This window comes from Gracilinanus agilis, chromosome 5 (genome assembly GCF_016433145.1).
Source record: "Gracilinanus agilis isolate LMUSP501 chromosome 5, AgileGrace, whole genome shotgun sequence".
Classification (NCBI taxonomy): domain Eukaryota; kingdom Metazoa; phylum Chordata; class Mammalia; order Didelphimorphia; family Didelphidae; genus Gracilinanus; species Gracilinanus agilis.
The window spans coordinates 85,814,054-85,837,822 of record NC_058134.1 but is presented as its reverse complement, the minus strand read 5'-3'; the positions used below and the strand labels follow the sequence as shown (position 1 = coordinate 85,837,822).

Below are 23,769 nucleotides of genomic sequence, written 5' to 3'. Positions count from 1 at the left end.
GGCGGGCGGGCGGACTGAGAGGCTGGGGCGGCCGGGCTGAGGGGGCCCAGCCGGGCGGACTCTGCCCCCGCCGCCTCGGGGCATCCCAGCGCGCTCCCTCCCCGCGGCCCCTTCCTTCTCGCCCTCCATTGTCGCGGCTATTTTCCCGCCCCCCCGCCTCGGGTCTCTCTCCTTCCTTCTCCAGGGGCGGGTGGTGTGATGGAGGATTATCAACATGGCGCCTTACAAACTCCCGAGCCCCAAGCCCGCGGGCCCCGCCAGGAGGGGAGGGCGGCGGCCGTGGGGACCAGCCCCCCGGGCAGGCGGCCCCCCCTCCCCGCCTTCACCCTGGGGCGCCCCCCGCTCCTTCCCGCCCTTCCCTGTCATGCCCTCCCCCGAGCTCGAGGGTGAGGGGGAAGGAAGGAAGGAGGGCGGGCGATGGGCGGGAGTGTCTGTGTGTGAGTGAGTGTGCGCGCGTGGGGGGTGGTGTCGGGGGCGCCTGGCAGAGCCCGAGGAGCCCGAGGCGGCGGCGGCGGCTGCGAGGAGCCGGAGCATAATGGTGGGGAGAAGCAGCCCGCCCTCGGGGGGTATGCGGGGGGGGGGGTGTCTTCCGCGAGAATTCCTGGCGGGGAAGGGGGATCTGCATTGTTATTCGTCCCACTCCCACCCCAGCGCCGCGATCTGCCCTTCTCACGCTCGCTCCCTCAGGCTCCGGCCGAAGTTGGCCGCTGGAGCAGCGTGGGGTATCGCGGCGGGGCTCCCTGGTCCCGGCGGGAGATAGGGGTGGGGGCGGCCGTGGGCGGTGCGTTCTCGAGTCGTGGCTCCTGGACCTGTCCCTTCCCCCCCACCCCCGGGGTGAGAGAAGTGACCCCCTTTCCCCTCCCCCCTCCTTGGTGGCTTTCAAAGGACGGTGGGAAAAGCTTCCCTTGGAAGAACAGCGTCGAGGCCTGGTCCGCGGCGGGGAAGCCGGGGCGTCGCGTGGAGGCCGAGGGCCGGTCGCGCTCAATCTGGCTTCCTGGACCCTTCCACGGGAGCACCCCCGCCCCCACCTCAGGGAACGTGTATCTGTGTGTGGCACTGGCCTAGAGGTGGGGAAAAGGGGAGGGGAAGAGGGTGGCTGAGCGCGGCCGCCGGCGCGGCTCGTCGTGTGTGTGTGTGTGTGTGTGGGGGGGGGGGGAATATGGGGGGAGAAATGGCAGCTTCTGCCACAGCCGCAACCAGCCCGGCCCCTGAAGGACGTGGGCGCCAGCGGGGCTTCCTAGCCCGGGGGGCCTGGCACCACCTTCACATCCCTCCTTCCTCAACAGGTCCCTGCTCGGCTCTCGCCTTTAAACAAATAATAATAAAAAGTTCCTCCTTCCCCCTCTAGCCCACCTCCTCGTGTCTTCTCTGAGCTGCTTGTAACTGAGCAATTGCCACAAGCAAGTGTCATTTGCCTCTTTGGGGAAGCATTTTGAGAAAAGCAGTGTTTTCATTTAGAGAGAAGCCTCTCATCCCTCTTTAGATTCCCCTGTGTCCTGAAGGTGTCTGAGTTTGTGGAGGAAAAAGAGGGTGGGGGGCCCAGGCTTAGAAAGGAAGAAGTTGGGTCAGCTGGCTCCTATTGCTCCCCTGACCTTTTTGGGGAGGTGGAAGGGGGTGTCTTCCCTCAGCTCTGGCCTATAAAGTCTCCTTTTATACTGGGGATACTTTGATTGCTTGCTCCGAATTTGGTCTTTAGATCAGACCTCATTAAATGCTAAGGATCTGTGTGCGACATGAGTTTTAAAACCCAAGAACTTGGAGATTGTCTGGGGTGAAAAGTGAAGGCTATAAAAGTTCCCCCAGTGAAAGCCCATCTTGAAAATAGGGAACTGATCTTTTGTAAGACACTATTGCGTTCCATGTAGGAAAATGATAAAACAGGTGGAGTTAGGAGTGAAAAAGGCATTATTGATTCTAATATAGAGTACCTAGCATTTTAACTGGGGAGCTGGCACTACATCACTTTTATAAACAATTTTATTATCGTCTTTTTATCCTAAAATAAGTTTTTAAAGAAAAAAATGAAATTGGCTTTGTGAGTTTTAATTCAGACCTTGTTAAAAGGGAATAAAGACTTTACCAGACTTAAGGGAGGCAAGATCCTATTAGAGATTCGATTACATTTACTTGCAAGACTATATTATCGGGGAAAAAGCTCTTAGGTGTTTTGGAAGTTGTCTTTCATACTTACCTTTTGCTAGACAGGTACCTATTTGTATTTTTTGGTTTTCAGAACAGCTAAACTGTTGAAGCACAAGAGCTTCACTAATTATATCTAATAATCTAGGAATAGTCTGCTTTATGTTACTTGGCCAATTTGATACAGTGGTCTGCTTTGCTTACATATATCTTTTTGTCAGCTGTCATTCTTTTCAAAGGCTGACTAAATTAAGAGTTTGGAAATCAGGAAAGATAATGTACCTAAGCTCACACTAATTTCCCAGATAAATTTGAGATGAATTCATCAAAACTATAATAGTAAATATCTGTAGATGACTTTTCTCTTATTAAAACACTTTATTTATGGTTGACATAGTATTTTAGTTTAATGAGGTACTTTTCACAAGCACAGATACTTTAAAGGCCAATAAATTTGGTCATAGATAATGTCAGCTTCCCTACTTGGGACACTTTTTTGGGTTGTTTTTTTTTAAGCATAACGTTAGTTCCAAAAAGTGGTGACATTGAAAAAGTTAATTCTTCCATTAGTGGTCCTCAGTTTCCTCACGAAAAGTGAAAGGGTTGATTTAGGTGGCTTCTCATGTCTCCTCTAGCTCTAGATCTGTGATCCATTTATTTGGGTCTTTATGCCATGTGTAATACAAAATATACTATATATATTTCTCAGAAATCAAATTGAAGGTTGATACCTTTATGATGCCTAAGGCATTTTTATTTGGCTTCTTTGGAATATCAATCCCTAGTGGAATACAGTAAAATTTACTGATATTGTTGAACACTTTTATTCTAAATACTTTAACTAGTTTGGCTACAGCCTTAAACACCTTGTGTCTGATGATCATTTTATTTCATATCTCACAACTCACATCCACATGGAAAACTTTGCAGTTAAGCAGCTAAATGAAAGAAATTAAGGTAAAACTGGAGAGCAAAAATTTGCCATAAATTATTTTTTGCATGATGTTTTCAAAGTTTATCTTATTCTGCTTGAAAAATTTTAGTATTAAGAATTGGGTTTAAAGTTTTTTGCTATGTGAATGGTTCTATCACGGATTGAGCTTTTTTCATCATCTAGACTAAGAAAACACATTACGTATTTCATATTCTAGGTGTTTCAAAATATAAATCCCTTTAAAGTAAGTTAATACATAATTTATTATTACTAGATATTTTTTCTTGGTTTACTGCTCTCTAAGAGATTCTGAACTCTTACCAGTTGTTTGGGCTTTTTGTTATTATTGAGTAAAATTTGTCTTGTTTAGAAGAAAAGTGATACTTTCTCATCCTTTGTCTTCAATGTTGTCTTTTTCCCCCAGCCCAGCTTATGTTATGCCAGCATGAAAAAGAAGGTATCATGCACACAACATTCACCAGTGTCATTTTTTTTCTAAGTTACTTTGATAGATCTGTGATTTCCTCTATGAGGGTACTGCCTTGAATACAGTTTGCCCGCTGGCAATGGTGGCTTTGGCAGTAAAGCAAGATTATATCTTACTTTCCCAGATAACAGTTGCAGTGCCCACTGTACTAAATGAACAGAATGTACTGAAAGGACAAATGGGAGCATATAACTAAGTTTATCTTTATCATTAAAGGGAGGTATAGTGGAATGATAAAGCCAGATAAATCCGAACCTTCACTCCATCCATCAATATATTTATATTCAGTTTAGGATTTTTTTTTTGGCCCTTCAATTCATGTAGTACTAAGTATGGAAATAAAAAGATAATTTGATTTTTGTATTATGCATATTATAGTCACTATTTGTTGAACTAACATTCAATTCTTGAATAATAATTTAACTTATTGGTTTTAAAAAACCTTAAGAATCAATAATATGTTCCCATTGTTAATGGAATCACTACTGGTCTAGGAATCAGTACTGGTTTTGCAGTTAGAAGATTTGGGTTTTAGTTCTGAGTCTATTCTTTTATAACTGGGAGACTTAGACAAATCGTTTTTAACCTTGTGAGCCTCAGTTTCCTCATCCATAAAATAGGAATACTAATATAATACTGCCCTGGATTACAGGATTGTTAGGATCAAGCGATAATAATTTATAGAGCTTTAAAGTTTGCAGAGTGCTATGCAAAAGTTATTTCATTTTTTTCTCAACTATAATCCTGAATGGTACTACTATCTCTATTTCTCAGAGGAAGAAACTTGAGTCAGAGGTTAAATGACTTGCCTAGTTACAGTTAGTAAATGTCTGGGCCTGCATCTGAACTCAGGTCTACTTAACTCCAAGTCCAGTTATTCATTCACTGCATTATTTAAGTAAGATAAAGTACTCTGCAAATACCTTACCTATAGCTGTATTCCTAACTCAAAGAAGAAAAGCTTTCATAAGGTAACCACTTCTATCTTGTATTTTTATTTACATGTCACAGTTCACTTATAGCTTTCAGTGAACAGATCAAAGTAGATATAGGCAGTTATCTGGGGATGTAAGTAAGGGGGTTTTGTTTTTGTAGTATTCAAGATTGATATTTTTTGTACACTATTTAAGGATCTTTTAATAATTAATCCTCAGTAGCAATCCTTTCTGAAGTCTGTTTACTACTTAATGATGGTGGCTTTCCCTTATTATACAAACCTTATTCTTCATATACTCAATAGTGTTAACTGTTTTGACCACAAAACTTTACCTACATCTTTTAATAAGTAACAAATTGAACTGGTTTTTTTTCTGCTCATCCTTTATTGAGGTATTCACCAGATCTGATATTAAGAACCTTCATTTGTTACTTCGTTTGTCAGAAGGGGTATTGTGAAATTCCTAAATGAAAATGAAAGAGCATCAATTAAAATAAACAGACCATATAACTCGGAATATTGCTTGGTGATTGTGAAAGGAAAAACCTATTACATTTGAGTATTGTTTTGAGACTGAGTGGTCTATTGAGCTGTCCTCCAGGAAGTTAGAAGTCTTGTCTTTTCTAGTATCTTTTTTAATAATGTGACATCATCTCTGGTTTTGTTTCAGTCACAAATTAATAATTATTCAGTAACAGTAGATAGTACATTATAAAATTACATAAAAATCAGTACCAATTTTGGATTTTTTTTTCATTAACAAAAAGAAATATAGAATGTTTTGGGTGTTTCATTGGATTTTTGTCCTGAGGATGGATACTACTGTCCAAAAAAGTATGTGAATTGATACTGAAATGACTAGTAATGTCAAAAATGCAAGCAGGATGTAGGAGAAAAGAAATAGTCTAAGGAATATGAAAATAAGATAATCATGATAACGATGAAAACTTAGCTATATTATATAGAAACTGAAGTTGCCACTTTCGAGAATTTTTACCTGTGCACTATAATTTTTTTTTCCTTTAGATTCTATATAAGTTTATTGTGTTATAAAATTAGAAAAAAAATTGTTGGAACTTCTGGATACATTTTTGTATTCTGTAGAATTTTGTAGAATAACACATGTTCCCTATTTAATTGGATAAATGGCTAAGTTTAAGTAGTTTTAATGACATTTTGAAATGTCAAATATCCTGGCATTAAAGGTAAATTTTATATTTTCCTGGGAAATACTTTAACAAATTAAAGTGATTTTAAAAAATAGAGATGGGTAGGAGAAACTCTAGCTTATTAATAAATTATACTTAAATTTTGATAAAATTTTCAATAAATACAAAATATTTCTTTTTTATGTTACTTTAAAAGTAGCTGAAAATAATATTTTGCTGATGAGACTTTTCTAGAATTTTCAGTAAATAATTACATAATACTTAATGTATAAATGTCAGAAGTTTATTGTCCTAAGTTTTAGTATAAATAATGGAGGCAATTTAATTTTTTCACATTACAACATCAATTTTTTTTAATTAACATTGTCATATAATACTGGAGAGGTACTTTTTAAATGGTGCCATAATAAATTGGTATAGAAGGAGCTCCCTGAATGTGAGGTCCATACAAAGACTTATGACTTGGGCAAGTCACTTCATCTCAATGGGCTTTAATTTCTTCATTTGAAAAGTAATAAAATTAGACTGGATAGTTCCAGCTAAGTATACATTTTTCATTGGTGCTTCCAAATATTTTCCTCCAAGAATGAAGCTTAATAGACTTAAGTGAGGGGCTTTTAACCTCGTTTGTGTCATGGTTCCTTTTGGCAATTTGGAGGGCCTTTCTGAGAAAACTTTAAAATAAAATAAAATAAACGTTTATGAGAAATGGTTATCAGAATTAAAAAAAATAGTTCACAGATTTTAGGTTAAGAATCCCTGGAATTAAATATTCATGAGTACTCATGTCATTAGGATTATAGAGTTTGAGTTGGAAGGGACCTTGGAGATCATCTGACATAACTCTCATTTTACAGATGAGGAGACTGAGCCCTAGAGAATTTGAAGGATTTGCCCATATTCACACAGGTAGCAAGTAATCTGTGGAATGTATTTATTCTTAAGAAGTTGTGTATGAATCATATTTTAAATGCTATAGGAAAGCAAATCCCATACAAAGAAATTTTTATGGGGCTAATGGCAGATGTTTTTATAATGCAAATCACTAATCTGTTTTATAAATTCATATTTATATAACATTGAGGTTTTTTAAAGCAAAGCAAATCTGCCTGAAAAAATGAAAACTACCTTAAGATGAGTTTTAATTGAGTCAATATTACTATGTAAAACTCAATTTTAATTATTTTTAAATGAGTTTAACCTAACTAACATTTTTTACATTAATTTTCTTGGAGCAAAGATTATTTTTTTAAAAGCCACATGAAAGAAAAATAATTGCTATTTATGCCCTAACTCTGATTATTTCAAATAATAGTTCTGAACTAAAGGTCATTTTTTAAAAAATCGCAGAAACACAGCAAAAAGCTTTTTAATCTTAAAGGGTCCCATCTTAAGTCTTCCTAATTTCCCCAGTCATAGCTGCATTAAGCTATAGCCACAGAACTATTAAATAATACTTATGTCTACAGCTATGCATTAAACATGTTTCATATTTTTGATCATTTCCTCCAGACTTTTAAGAGACAGTCATTTTAAAAATTTGTCTTTTCAGTGATTTTAAGCAAAATTAAATCTCAAATGTTATGTAAAGAACATAATTATTTTTCATTTAACTAAAAGTATTTTACATTGCCTTGAATTGATTAAATAATTAAACTTGAACATTTTTAGCTAGAATTTTTTTAAATGGAATTTACAAGTGGAAGCGTATTTCACATGGTCCTAACTAGCATTTTAAACTAGTCATTTTAATTCATTCACAAAAAATGAAAATAATTAATTGCAAGATAATTAAACAGAACAATTTTGTATAATGTGCTTCTGGGTTTTTTAAGTGAATATGAATGTACTTTAGGTTACTTCACTGCTGTGGCAGCTTTCAGAAGGCTGGCTGTTTCATCATAAACTATACTGCCAATGGCAGCAGACATTTTGAAGATAACATAGCTCAGGGAAATTAAAAACAAAACAAAACCCTGCAATCTTTCTTTTAAGGGAAAAACATTGAAAATCTTTTAAAGTTAACTTCAATACAAATATTATTGATATATTAGATTTGGGAGGTAGTTAAGCAATAAATGAAAGGAGTTGTTGCTTTGAGCAGTATGCAGTTTGAATTGAAATGACTGCTCTAAGTGATGAAGCTTTGTAATTCTATAATATTTGTAGAGTCCTTTAAAATAAAACTCATGCTCCTCCATAAATATTATGAAGATATAAAATATACCAGGTGAGTTCTAGCCATATTCCTATCATACTAGTAGAGTCTCCAGTATCCCTATGTGGAGTAATATGGATGTTAAAACTTTTTTTTTTTAATTTCAATTATGGAAAAACAAGAAATATTGAATATTGCTCTTTTAAAGTGTCCCTAAATTATTGTCTAAAACTCAGAATTAATTTGTATGAATTTATTGGGGCACTTTTCCTTTACATAGGTTCTTGAATTAACTATTATTTTTGGTTCCCCACAAATTTGTTATATATACTGTTTATCATAAGTGTCATTTAGGGAGTATATAGGGCTTCTTATTCCGGTAGAAATTTGATAGTAGGATCTTTCTTCTCAAGTAAAAGGCTTTTTGAAGTTAAACTTGTAGTTTGTAATTCTCAGTATGTTTTGATAAGAGATATTTTACATCACCTTTCCTAGCAACATTTTCTTTTGCAGTACTTTTCTGCTTATTATGTATTCTCCATAACTTTTATTTTGACTTGCTGATCTCTTTTTTGTTTGTAAATGAAAAATTGAAGCTTATAGAAATGGAGACATTTCCAAGTTGTCTTGAGTTTTTCATTAATCATCAAATAATACTAATTTTATTCTTAAATTGCCAAGTCAAAAATCCCACAAACAGTTCAGTTTTACATGCTGTGGTAGTTGTGTATTTCTGACTAGTGCTAATGAATTAATTAACAATCAACAGGCATTTTTATTAGTCATCTATTCTGTGCCAGGTGCTATATTAGGACCCTAGGATAGAAATACAAAGAAGAAATGATCAGTACTTTGATAGTTTACATTCTAAAGAAAAACTTTACACTCATTACCAGTCTTCATTGGTGTATTTGGACAGTGGGCCTTAAAAAAAGTCTATGATTTTATAGATTGAAAGATAAGGGACTGACCTCTTATGTGGCTGACGTCATTTAAGTTTTAGAATTAACATTCTTCTGATTAGTGCTCTACTCCTCATACCATGTGGCATAGTAAGGTAGAAAGCACTAAGATTTATAATTTGCTTTTAAAGTTTGCCAATTTGTATTCTTAAATATTTGTTTAATTGTCATTATTTTCACTTAACAGATGTATTTGAACGTGGATATTCTATTTGACCTGGCATTCTGGATGTATGTTTTCCTCTTTTAGGAAGGAATTGATCTCTTTATCTTTAATATTCTTTCAGAATTTAAATTTCAAAATATAGTTTGAAAATTAAATTTTGTTGAGTCAGCAGAGTATAATTGTCTAGTTCCTGAAGTACAAAGAATTTAATTTAGCATAGAGATAATATTTCAGAGACTGCTCAAAGAATTTATGTTGGAAATAACATGAAGGATCCAGTTGGAGAAAATTGCTTTCTTTTTAAAACTTCATAATTATATTATAAAATAATTCAGATTATTAATTGCAACTAATGTCAGGAATGTCAATGGTTATCTTGAGTTAATTATTTAGCACCACCTTTCTTATATAAAATTACGGTTAGACTTATTTCCTACAATTTTCATTGCTATTGGGGAAACCTCTCAGACTCTCTTAATTGCAAGGAAAAATACAGAATGAGTTAGACTAGTAAAAGGTTCTGCCATAAAAAACAGTTTTATAACTAGACTAGTTATATAGACTTTTGATGAAATTAAAATATAACAAAGTACTACACCATAGTGAAAAGGCAACTGTTAGTGCATAACAACCCCTATCAGGAATAAAGTGCATTCCCAGTTGAGAGCATTAATCACACATTGCTTGGTTCCCGCCACCCTCCTCCCCCACCCCTTGTGTATATCTGATCCTATGATGTGGCCTCCAGAACTCTTAGCAAGGTGGTAGTTTATAGTTGAAGATCATCATCCCGAATTAAGCAGGAATTACTGTATAATTTACACAAATGTGTGTAACTACTGAAAATCTTAAAAGGAAAAAATTTCAAATTAGTGAAAATGTAATTTAAGTGTAATTAGGATGTACCTGGACATTTTCTCTAAAATATGAAATGTGTGGGAATTCTGAGGCCTTCTTGACATTAGGAGTAATAATACCCATCTCTAATTCTGTGAAAAACTTTGGATTACATTGTGACTTCCAAGTGATTGTTTCACCTAGTCAACATACCAAATACCAACACATTCAGATTGTTAAAGCTCCCAAATAAGTAAGCTGTTTAAGTTTGGCTGTGATTGACTTCTTTTGAATTGGACTTTATCACTTAACTGCAGTTATTAAGACTCCATAATATCTGCTAGCTAAATATTATCTGCTAATTTTAAGAATCTTTGGGGACATAGCCAAATTATATGTGGTTCATTGGCAGGTGCTGTTCAAATCAAATAAAACTACCAGCCAGTGGGCTTTAAAAAAACATAAACCAGGTTAAAAACAGTAACAACAGACTATTCAGTAAAATGTAAGTAATTTAAAGATAAAGACCCTAAGATAAAAAATAACTGACAATATGCAGTCCTGAAAGTAAAAGGGTTTTCTGTTTTTTTAAAAAGACATGTGGGACATCATCATGTTTTACAGAGTTTGAAAGGGACTTCTGGACCATCTAGTTCAGGGATCAGCAACCTTTTTGGCCGTGAGAGCCATAAACGTCACATTTTTTAAAATGTAATTTCGTGAGAGCCGTACAGTGCTCACAGTGCGCGCTCCTGTAACAGCGCCTGAAAAAAAAATTGACTTTATGGCTCCTGCAGAAAGAGCCATATCTGGCCCTCAAAAGAGCCAGATATGGCTCAAGAACCATACGTTGCCGACCCCTGATCTAGTTCAACTGAGACTAGAAAAAGAACCCTTTCTACATATACCCATTGAATGCCAGCCTGTTCTTGAGCATCTACCTTCCAAGATAGCCCATTATACTCTGTCATAGCTGTAAAAGTTAGGAAATTTTTGTTTACACGAATTTGCCATGCATTTCTCACACATTGCCTTTGGTTTTGCTTTCTAGGACTAAGTAGAGCAAGTCTAGTCCCACTTCCACATGGAGCCTTTAAATTTTTAGAAACTCTTATCAGAACTATTTTCCCTTCCCAAGTCTTCTCATGGATTCATTCCTTCATTAAAAAAGTATTAAGTAAGCATTTATTCTGTGCTATATGTTAGGGGCACTAAAACAATCTGCTCTCAAGGAGTTTATGTTCTTTTGGGGAAGATAATTTATAAACTTCTAACTCACTAGAAAATATATACAAAGTAAATACAAATGAATTTTGAAAAGGACCATCTCAATATGTTATGTACTCAATTCCCTTCATTATCCTTATCCTGGTTGCTATTCAGTTTATCAGTGACCATCCTAAAATCCTTGGAACTTAATTTGATATGCCAGGCATTGTCTGACTACAGCAGGGTATGATCCTCCTATAAACTTCTTATTCTTGGGTAATTTGGATTTCTGAAAGCCACCTTCGACATGTCAAGAACAAGAAGCTAAAAGAAACGAATGATAAATACTACTTTTAAATATTTTAGCAAAGTATTGGAACTTGATTAAAAGTGAGGAGAAAAATCTTTTGAATTTATATTTACATTATATCCTACCTATTTTCTCCATTCTCTTTTATTTGGCTTATCAAACAGCTGGTGTGGTTCCAGGCAATAAACTGAACCCAAATCCTATTACTACACCTCTTTACACTAAACCTTTTTTTTTTTAATACTTTAATTTATTTAATTAATTTAGAAGATTTTTCCATAGTTCCATGATTCATGTTCTTTCCCTCCCCTCTTCCCTGGCCCTCTCCTGGAGCCAATGAGCAATTCCACTGGATTTTACATGTATCATTGTTCAAAACCTATTTCCCTATAAATGATATTTGCAGTAGAGTGATCATTTAAAGTCAACATTCTCAGTTATATCTCCATTGAACCATTACACTAAACCTTTAGAAATCAAAAGTTCCAGCTTTTCCATTTTTTAAAAAATGGCTATACGTGATATGATTTTCAAACATTCTTTTTTTTCTTTTTCATATTAAAATATTTTTGTAGCAGTGCACTTCCTTCATCTAAATGCTCTTCTATTTCTGACTTAAGTTTTAGGTTATTAGCAATTAGAAATTTCAGATTTCTTAATTGTTAGAATTAAGGGAGTAAACTTTTTAAAGATTATTTCATTAGGTGATGTGATCCCCCTTTGGAGTTTGTAGGAGGTTTGTTTTTTCTTTTTTAAACCCTTAACTTCGATGTATTGTCTCATAGGTGGAAGAGTGGTAAGGGTGGGCAATGGGGGTCAAGTGACTTGCCCAGGGTCACACAGCTGGGAAGTGGCTGAGGCCGGGTTTGAACCTAGGACCTCCTGTCTCTAGGCCTGACTCTCACTCCACTGAGCTACCCAGCTGCCCCCTTGTAGGAGGTTTTGAATTAATTTTTAAGCATATATTCTTTATATGAATTCTTTGTATGAAAATAAGTTTTATTGATGTCTTTTGCTTTTTTTTTTTACATTATTTATCCCAAGTATCCTTCCTTCCTATCACCCTTTCCCAGATATCCATCTCATATAACAAATAATTATTATTTGGAGAGGGGAAAAAATTAAGCACAACTGGTTAGTACATTTAAAAAGTCCCAAAATTTGAAGACTTTTAGTATAGAACACCTATGGGCTTCTTGCCTCTTTGAAAAAAAATGTAAGCACTTACTCTTAATTCCAGTAGTTAATATGTGGTCCATGTCATTAGTTTTGAAACCTCTTCAGCTTTAGTTAATTATTTCAAATATAATTAACCTGAGTGAAGGACTTTTAACATGTCTCCAAAGCTTTCTGTTTTTCTACATTTAGACATTGAGCTACATATCTCATAAAGACTATGTTAAAGATTAGATGTACAGAATGGAAAACTGAATTATTTAACCAATTATTCTCTTCCTTTAGCCCTCCTCCTTTATACTATTAGCTTATCCTAATCTAAAATTACTTTTCAGATTATGTGTTTTAAATAAAATGCCATTCATTATATGAATTTATATAATTTGATAAAATGATAGACATAATTTAAAATAATGGCATTTCTGAATATTATTTAGTGTATAACATTACATATCTGAATTTCTACCAAAGTAATAACTAATCACTTTACTTTTTTAAGGCAGTATTTACTTTAAGGAGAAACAGCTTGGCATAATGGATAGAGAGCTGGCCTGAGAACCAGGAAGATTTGGATTCAAGTGTTGCCTCTGACTCATAATGGCCTTGTGTTCTTGGGCAAGTCCCTGAATCTTTTAGTGCTAAAGACAGATTTCCTAAACTCTTAAGATACAGGGAATATGCAGACCTGCACTTTTAGGTCTCATGTTAATGAAATCATATTGTAGCCGTGGCTCCTATCCTGGGATTCACATATTTTCAAATACCTAAAAATAGTGGCCTCAATCACATGCAGGTGATTATTTATGAATTTTTCTACATGAGTTACATCTATATAATTTAATCTTTGCTTTTTATGCTCAATGCCTGATACATAGTAAGTGCTTAATAAATGCCTTTCATTCATTCATTAATTTCCCCCTTTTTCCTTGTAGCTGATACTTAGAAAAGGAAAGGAGTAAGCGTCTATATAACACATGCTATGTGCCAAGTACTGTGTTAAGTACCTTTATAGTTTTTATCTGATGATTCTCACAACTTTAGGAGAGAGGTAAAGTTCATTGTCCCTATTTTACAGATGAGAAAATTGAGGCAAATAGATGTTAAGTTCCTTGCTCTAGGTCTCACAGCTACTAAGTTTTTGAGACCATATTTGAGCTCATCTTCATGATTCCAGATCCTGCATTCTATTCACTGTGCCACTCCACTGCTCCATACCACCTGTGTGCCTTGTCACTATCTGTCAATTAGCATTTACAAAGAACATTCTATTTGTCAGGTGCTGCACTAGGTGCTAGAGATAATAATAAAAAGCAAAAACTGCCCTTACATCCAACTACTTGAGGACAAGAACAGATTTAGTCACATACAAAGTTAAATGCAGAAGAGATAACCTTTGGGATGAGGACTAGGAAAGACCCCCTGAAGGAAGTAGTATCTTAGCTGAGTCTTAAAGAAAGCCAGGGATTCTGATAGGCAAGCTTTGTAGGGAGCTTATTCCAAATATGCATGAGAACCAGTGCAAAGGCATGGAGATAAAAGGTGGGTATTATATGCAGGTAAAGGAATATGTCCAGAAAAGTAGAGAAACAGTCTTAAGATTTAAATACCAAAAAAGGACTTTATATTTGCTCCTATTAGAGTTTGAATGGTTTGATGAACATGGCCAAACCTGTGCCTTAGAAAAATCATTTTGGCAGCCCAGTGGAGAATGGAATGGAATAAAGAGTGAGGTGGAAAGGTAAATTGAATTAGTCAAATCAAGGGCTGATGAGGGATTGGAACTATCTGGCTGGAGAGAAGAGGACATATAAGAGAAATTTGGAAAATGAAGGCATAAAATATGACATAATAATAGCATATGTGTGATATGTGAAGAAATGATGAGAGGTAACGAGTCCCAGAGCAAGAATGGTGACACTAAGAATAGAGATTGAAAGTATGAGATTTGGCAACTGCATATTGGGGGATGAGTGAAGAGGAGGTCAGTGAGGTAGGGTGACTAAGAGGATGATGGTGCCCTCATAGTGAAGTTTATAAGATGATGGATTCAGAGAGAAATCTAATCATTAATTATGTTTTATATGTTTCATAACACTTAATAGAAATAGATGCCTCATTCCTTTGTACATGCAAAAAAAAGTCAACAGTAACATAATTAAATTTTCTTACTAATGGTACTATTTCATTTGTGTCCTTTGCCTCTAGTATATTAGCTTTGTAAACTTCCAGATCTAGATTAAACATTGTAATTGACTTTGTTTTCTTCAGCCCCCCTCCCTTTTTATTTTCATAAAACCAGTAAAGCATCTTCTTTGGAGCACAGTGGTAGCTACAACTCTTCTTTAGCATGTAAAAGTACCCAGAATATGTCCTTGAAAGAAATTAGCCTTTTAAGCAAAATAATCTAAGATCATGCATAAAATTTTCATTCATTGCTAAAATTGGTAGTAGTACCAATTACAGGTTATAGTGTTATGATGTGCCATCCTTGTCCTGCCTTTATTTTATTTTTAAAACCCTTACCTTCTGACTTAGAACCAGTATTCTTGTATTGGTTCTAAGACAGAAGAGTGGTAAGGGCTAAGCAATGTGGGGTGAGTTGCCCTGGATATCTCTCTCTCTCTCTTTCTCTCTCTCTCTCTCACACACACACACACACACACACTCTCTCTCTCTCTCTCTCTCTCTCTCTCTCTCTCTCTGGGAAGTATCTGAGACCAGACTGGAACCCAGGACTTTCTGTTTCTAGGCCTGGCTTTCAATTCACTGAACCATTTAGCTGCTTATCTACCCCTCCCCCTTTTTATTTTTAATCTAATTGGCTTTGAAGGAAATCAGTGTACCCTATTTATTAGCTGTTTATATAATGTTATAAGTTTTGTAAAATACTTTGCATTTTTAAATATGAAAAACTAGGTATTTTTATCACAGTTTTAACAGATGAGGATTCTCAAGCTTAGATAAATTATTTGAACATGGTCACACTGTTAGCAACTGTCAGAAATAGAATTTGAATTCAGTTTCTTTCTAACCCAGGGTCTAGCTCTTTTCCATGCTGGCTTCCTAGTGCTCCTGCTGCTGCCCAAAGTCATTAATTCCCTATTCTATTATGTAATATTGATCTCATGCCTTTCTCCCCAGACTGACTTCTTCTTTTGCAATACTGAGTCTGTTTCCACTTGACCCAGCAACTGTTCTCTAATCTTTACTAAATCTAACTACTTCCTGGCTCAGGTCTTTGGTTGTTAGTGTTGGGGTGACAGACAGCTTTGGATTTTGCTGACAAAAGTGTTCCTAGCCAAGAGATTGGCTTTGATAGGAAGGAAAAGGGAGGGAGAGAAAAAGAGGGAAGACAGAGGGAAACTGGAGGAGGGAGAAAAGAAGGAAGAGATAGAGGAAGGAGGTGGGAAGGGAGAGAGATCATGAATGGGGAAGAAAATGTGATGGGAGTGTGTAATTGTTAAATGCCAAGTGTAAGAATGTAAATGACAGGTGACAGTTTTTAATAGTATAAAAAGAAGGATTTATGAGACAATGTATCACATAAATCAGCAAAGGGAAAAGTGAAGAGTGACTAATATTAAGTGAAATCAAAGTACATTCTAATTTTGCCACATACTGTGATCAGTGATCACAGTGAGACAGCAAGAGGTGAAAACTTCTTGTTCCTGCAATAATTGGCCATAATATAGGAATTAGGCTGTCAGTAAGTATAGGCTGCCATTACTAAGAGATTGGTCAGTGCTGGTTGAAGAGAATATAAACATACATATGTAACTTCATCACAATATTGAATTAGTATAGTCTTTCAACCTGTGTCTTTTCTGATTTATGCTCTCTAATAGTTGTTCTACAGAGGATTTGCATTGCTTTGAGTTTTTTTTACATAATAAGAGTAGCAGTGTAAAACTCAGTTATTCCATCACTCCTCACTTTTGCTAAATGGCTGCTTAACTTTTCCAGTCAGGAATTTCTTCAAAACTGTCTTAGTTATTTCATGCATGCAATATATACTACAACCTATTTAATGCCCACCATTTTGCCTTTTGGATCACCTGAAATTTTGATTCTCCAGAGATTGTTTAGTTTCTATATTCATGACCATAATTCATCTCTATGAAAATATTTGTGTTCAAAAGATGGTTTTTGTTGCTGGGAAACAGTTTGTAATGATTTCCAAATGCAGTTTATCCTACTCTGTTTCCTATGGATATTTTAGCTATATTTTTAGTATAATTCTAAATTGTTTTTCAGAAAGCTTGGACCATTCACAGCTCCTCCAATGGGGTATTAGTGTGCTTGCTTTTCCATAACCCTTTCACAATCAACCGTTTCCAGTTTTGTCTTATTTACTAATTTGCTATATATGAAGTACAACTCGAGATAGTTTTGATATACAAGTCTCTTATTTGCTTGAAGGAATCTTTCATTTAAGTGTTAACAGTTTGCAGTCCCTTTGAGAATTGTTTGTTCATACTCCCTTGACAACCTATCCATTGAGGAAGTAGCTCTTGGTCCTAAACATTTATGTAAATTACCTACATATTTTGGATACTAGACCTTTGTCGAAAATAATTTATTCGGAGGTATATTCCCCCTCCCAGTCATTTTTTTTTATTGTACTGATTTTGTTCACATAAAAACTTTTAAGTTTTATTTAATCAAAATTATATTTTATTTTTTGTGTTTTTTTTTTCCTTTACTTGGTTAAGAATTCTTCCCCAAGCCTTAGTAAGAAAACGATCTGATCTCGTTTTCTTGTAAATTTTTTAGGGTGTAATCTTTAGTTTTAGGACATATTTCAGTTTGATCTTGTTTGGTGTAAAATGTTCTTCTAAACTTGATTTCTTCCAGACTTCTTTCCTGTTTTCCCCATAATTCTTAGCAAATGGAAAATTATTTGGTTTATATAGAACACTGGGTTATTGAATTTAACTTTCTGGTGCTGACTTATCTAGTCTGTTCCACTTTATCTACTGTTCCTGTGCTTTAACTAGTACCAAATTGTTTTGATAATCATTGCTTTTAATATAATTTGAGATCTAGAGGTGTTTCCCCTCCTTTATTTCTATTTTCCTTCCCATTATTTTCCTTGAGATCTTAGGGAATTTTTATGTGCTATTTTAGGCTTGTTTTCAATTCTACTGCTTTTTACTATATAGATTTTAATAATGTTCAAAAATAATTCTGCCTTGAGGTGGCATTTCTTTTTCTTTGCTAGGGAAATTGCTGGTTAAGGCAGAGATTTGGGTTCTTTTGGCCTTATGGGGACTGCTTTACCTTGGTTAAACTTTTTCAGAAAATGGTGATAAATGAAATATTCTTTAATTTTTTTTTTTATATTATAAGCACATTGAAATAGGTCAACTTGAAGCTATTGTATGCATTAGTAAATGATGCTATATCCCCTTTATCCTTCTAATTTGTGTTCATTTTTACATTATTTGTAATGGAGATAAGGTAGAAGCCTTCCCAAAAAGATCAGGAGTGAAACAAGAATGCCTGTTATCACTGCTACTCTTCAATAATGTACTAGAAATACTAGCTATAGCAATAAAAGAAGAAGAAATTGAAGGAATTAGAATAGGCAGTAAGAGAAAATAAAGATATTATTCTTTTTTTTTAATTTTAAACCCTTAACTTCTGTGTATTGACTTATAGGTGGAAGAGTGGTAAGGGTAGGCAATGGGGGTCAAGTGACTTGCCCAGGGTCACACAGTTGGGAAGTGTCTGAGGCCAGATTTGAACCTAGGACCTCCCATCTCTAGGCCTGGCTCTCAATCCACTGTGCTACCCAGCTGCCCCCAAGATATTATTCTTTGTAGATGATATAACCAGAAAAATTCTTGAGAAGTAACCAAAAACTAATCAAAACAACTTTAGCCAAGTTGCAGGATGTAAAACTCACAAAAATCATCAACATTTCTCTATACTACCAATAAAGCCCAACAGTAAGAGTTAGAAATTCCATTTAAAATAACTGTAGACAATATAAAACAACTGGGAATCTACCCACCAAGACAAACCTAGGAATTATATGATCACAACTACAAAACACTTTTCACACAAAATGAAATCTAAACAATTGGAAAAACATTAATTGCTTATAGGTAGGTCAAGCCAATAAAAAAAGTGACAATTCCTCCAAAATTAATTTACTTTTTGAGTGCCACACTAAAAAAACCACCCAAAAATGATCTCAGAGCTAGAAAAATGGCAACATAATCCATCTGGAAGAACAAAAGATGTAGAACAGTGATCTGTTGAAAAGGCAAACCCTTTAGAGGGTTGGGTGATGTGAGAAATGTCTGCAGGCATGTGTAGAGAGGGGGAAGAGAAAAGCCCCACCCCACTTCCCTCTGGCTTTCTAGTAATGACTCTGGCAAATGCCATGCTGGAGCAACAGCACGTGTGCCCACAGAGAGGCTCTGAGTGCCTTCTTTGGCACACATGGGACCTAGAATGTCAAGGGAATTGATGAAAAGAAAAAATATGAAGGAAGCTACTTTAATGTACTGGATCTCAAACTATATTATAAAGTGGTAACCATCAAAATAATCCAGTACTGGCTAAGAAATGACCAATGGAATAGATTAGACCAGAGATGATGAACCTTGTAGAGACTGCATGCCATGCCCAACCCCTGCTCCAGAGACCCATGTGCTGCGCTGCCACCCCACCCCCCTTACCTCATAGGGGGGTGAAGGGAGGAGAGAGAGAAAGTACTCCCATTGGGCTACTGGGCAGAGGGGTGGGGGGGAGTGAGGAATGTCCTCAGGGAGTTTGAGAGGGTGGGGAATGGCCCAAGCACTCTGCTGCCTGTGAGCCACCCATCTTATCCCCTATAGGCTCTCATTGGGCTGCTGAGCAGAGGGGCAGGGGATGTGAAAAAATGTCCTCAGGCATGGTGGAGGGGTGGGGGAGCAGTCCCTCTGCCTTTCTAGTAAGGAACTCTGATGGGCAATGGTGCACATGTCCACAGAGAGCACTCTGGGTGCCCTCTTTGACATGTGTGACATACATAGGTTCATCATCACCGGATTAGACTTTCAACATGCAGTGGTAAATGACCATAGTAACATAGTGTTTGACAAACTCAAAGATCCGAGCTTTTGGAAGAACAACTCATTATTTGACAAAAAACTGCTGGGAGAACTAGAAAACTATGGCAGAAATTAGGCATAGACCAACACCTCACACCAATATACCAAAGTTCAGTCAGAATGGATATGTGATTTAGAAATAGAGGATTGATACCATAAATTCAGGGGAAGCACAAAATAACTTGTGAGACCTACGGATAAAGGGAAGAAATTAGGTCAAAACAAGGTAACTTTGAAACTTCAACTATATTAAATTTAAAAGTTTCTGCAGAACAAGAGCAATACTACCAAGATTAAAAGGCAAGCAACAAACTGGGAAAAAATATTTAAAGCAAGTTTCTTGACAAAGGCTTCATTTCTTAAATACATAGAGAACTGAGTCAGATATATAAGGATATGAAGTATTTCCCAATTGATAAATGGTCAAAGGATATGAACAGGCAATTCTTAGTTGAAGAAATTAAAACTATCTTTAGTCATATGAAAAAATGCTCCAAATCACTATTAAGTAGAAAAATGCAAATTAAACTACTTCTGAAGTAGCACCTTGTGCTTTAAACTGGCTAACAAGACAAAAAAGGAAAAAAAGAAATCTTGTAAGGGAAGTGGAAACACATCGCTGGTAGAACTGTGAACTGATACAACCATTTGGGAGAGCAATCTGGAACCATACCCAAAGGACCTTTAAACTGTGCATACCCTTTGACCTAACACCACTATTAAGTCTGTATGCCAAAGAGATTAAAGATAGAGGTAAAGAACCTACCTCTACAGAAGCATTTATAGTAGCTCTTTTTATGGTGGCAAAGAACTGGAAACTGAGGGAATCCCCATCATTTGGGAAATGGCTGAACAAGTTCTGGCATATGTTTGTATGGAATATTGTGCCATAAGAAATGACAAACAAGATCACCAAAAAAACCCGGATAGACGTATGAAATGATGCAAAGTAAAGTAAGCAGAATCAGGAGAAGGTTGTACACAGTAACAATATTGTATAATGATCAGTTGTCAGTGGTTTAACTTTTATCAACAAAGCAAGGACCCAGGACATCTCCAAGAGACTCATGACAAAAAGGGGATATTCACAGCCTTAGAAGGAACAGATGGAGTCCGAATGCAAATTGAAATATATCATTTTTTACTTTATTTCCTCCATGAATTTTTCTGTAGTGTAAGCAATATATGTCATCTTTCATAACGTGATGAACATGGAAGAATATGTGTATTATTTGATAATATATGTACAATCTTTATCATATTACCTGCCTTGAGAGAAAACACAAATTGCAAAATATCAGAAAACTATATTTTAAAGTGTATTGACATATTTTGGAAAAAATATTTAAAACATTCTAAATTTAGTAATCTACAAAACAAAATTAATAACAAACAAGAATAAAAGGGCAGGTATATAAAACAAATTTTTTGTATAGGGTTTTTTTTTAAGTGTATATTGACTTTAAGTAGTGAAAGCAATACTCTGCTTACTTGTCTCCTTTTGAATTCTCTTTGTCTTTTCCTGGATTTTGTTTGCTTTTTCATGGTCATCAGTATATATGTTCTGTTTTCAGTATTCTTCACCTAATACCATGTTAAATTTTCCCATATTTCTTTAAATATTAAATATTAATCACTTTATGTTATAAATTAATGTAGTTAATATATATGATATATCACATTAACCCAATATACCACATTTTTTTCAGATACATCTCAATTGTTGGATACAGGAGTTTCCCAATATTTGTTATAATGAATAATGTACATTTGTACAGATAGGTACTTTTATAATGGATTTGGAGGATCAAAGGGTGTTAAGTTTTGTTTTCAATATAAAATGACATTGTACTTTGTACTTCATAAATTCATTTGCATATCTGTGTGTGTGCATGTGGGCACACTTATGCTGGTAAATGTTTTGAAACCAACTCTCTGGGGGAAAGGGAAGATGTATTTAGGATACATTTAAAATTTTAATTTTTATTGTTAAGATTTTCTCCATTACTTAATTCTAGACAGTTATTAAGATAGTAAATCAAGCCCTGATTTGTAGTCTTTGCCAGTTTCAAAGGTACAAGGCTCACATTCTGAAAATGAAAATTTGTCAATTGGCTTTCTCTGGCCCAATTCAAGTTAGCTCCAGCATGCCCTTTTCCCCTCCTTAGTCATCTTTCTATATACTCCAAATTTTTAATGGTCTTTCTTAAAATGGTGCCAACTGTAAAAATAGGTATATATTGAAGAGGGTTTGAAGTTGGAAAGAGTGATGGTCCTGGTGTGAATGTCTGTCAACTCCCCTCTCAATACACGACTTAAAGACAACAGAGGAGGTTTCTCTGGAATGGTGGACGTCCAGAGAACAGGAGCCAGCCCTGGATGCTAAAGGGAAGGCTTTCCTATTGGGAGAGGTACAGGTGGTAAGGCTGGTTGATCAAGCTCAGACCTTCTCCCTACAGAAACCTCCCCACAGCCAATGACAGCACTGCAGGGGGTCTCGCTCAAAATGGTGTCTGAGCAAAGCAGCTGCTCAAACCCCTTTTACCCTTTTTGCCTCCTGTAATGACTTCTTGATCTGACTGCGAATTGGTTTATTTTGTAGATGAACAAGGTAGCTAGAGAAGGGAGAGGATAGAGGAATCAAAGGGGGATAGGCTTGAGGGAAGAGGAGACCCTATTTGGGGTTTCTTCTTTTCTTCAGTTGAACCAAGATGGCTCTGCTCCAACTTAACTATCCTCTTCTTATCTAATTAAAGTCTCTCCCCTACCTTAACCAGTGGCAAGTGTCCTTCTTGGGAAGGTCAAGGGAAGGAAAGGATCTTCAGGGTGACCCCCTGAAGTTAGGGATCAGCCCCTTATCAGCAGCTGTAGTTGTTTGTTCTTCCTCTAATGGAGGCTCTCTAACCACAGGAACCTTCTTTCTCTTCTGGGCAAGGGAAAATGGAGGCCAGGCTTTTCCACAGGCTGGAATCTAGAGCTCCAGGACTTTGCTCCTCATTCGAACAGAGTTTAGAGGGCAAAGACTTTCAATTAACCGTTTTTCCCATAATCCTCCTCTCTCACTCCAACTGTCACTGCCCCTCCAATCACATTCTAACTGCTGTCTGAATCCATCTCATTGAGTCAAAGTGCCAAAAGCTTGATTCAGTTTTCCTTTCCACAATCATCCCCTTTTTATGTTGTGACCTTCCCAAGGTCACTTATATGTATTATACTTGCCAAGCTATTAATCTAATTTCTAACTACTTCCCCAAAATAATAAAGTTCCCTCAATTACTCTATTCTATGTTAACCTTATCTAATCTAAGGAATTTATGTAGGAAAGTTTTGGGTAAGGGTAGTGTTGGGTTTTTCAGTAAATTTCAGTACAATAACTTTTTTCAAACAGAACATTTCAATGAACTGTGAAACCGTATGCTAATATTACTTTTTTTAAGTTAAACTAATACATACATTTTTCCTACTCTACTTATATATAATTATTTGCAAACTATTTCATGTATATTTTTTTCCATTAAATACAATTTCAGCATTCGCTTTACAATAAACAATTAAAACTTTAACAACTATTTGCCAATGCAGCTTACTTCTATTCCTAAGTATAACATAACTATCTACTCTATGTCTAAACTTAATTCCTAATGTATTTACTTATTATAACTATTCTCTAAGTCCCTAGTCTAATCTATAACCTAATCTTATATACAATATATGTATATGCTATGTTACATTTATAGACCTTATCACTATGTTACTATAATGTATATATGTTACACAATATATACACATTTATAGACCTTATCACTATGTTACTATAATGTATATATGTTACACAATATATACATTATTTACAGAGATTATTTATATATAATACGATAATATACATTGTTCCCTAATTCTGATGTTAGTCAAATAGAAATATCTATTGATCTTTCTATTTGCCTAAAACCTTATGGAACTAACTATATACATATTTACAGTTTTGCATAAATGCAATTTCAGACACTTGTTTATTTGCTTGAGGTCTCCAAATATATGCCAGTTTGATTTTGTGTTTTATGTCTAATAATGTGTTGAATAGATACTTAACAGTTTTCTTCAGATTTCCACTTCTCATGTTCACTGATGGATCCCTTCTTTCTTCTAAGTTATATAGTGTTGCATGCTAGTTCCCTAATATGT

The 23,769-nt window shown here is 35.9% G+C and overlaps 1 protein-coding gene across 2 annotated transcripts in view; it reads left to right on the top strand.

The window, feature by feature from the left end:
* The first annotated feature begins 520 nt into the window (after positions 1-520).
* The window catches only part of ZMYND11 (zinc finger MYND-type containing 11), a 178,491-nt gene continuing 155,242 nt past the window's right edge, over positions 521-23,769 (top strand). The window contains exon 1 of one of the 2 annotated variants that reach the window (XM_044679763.1): positions 521-538. The gene's annotated coding sequence lies outside the window, so the exon portion shown is untranslated. The remainder of the gene's footprint in view (positions 539-23,769) is intronic. The other variant, XM_044679765.1, reaches the window with a different exon arrangement.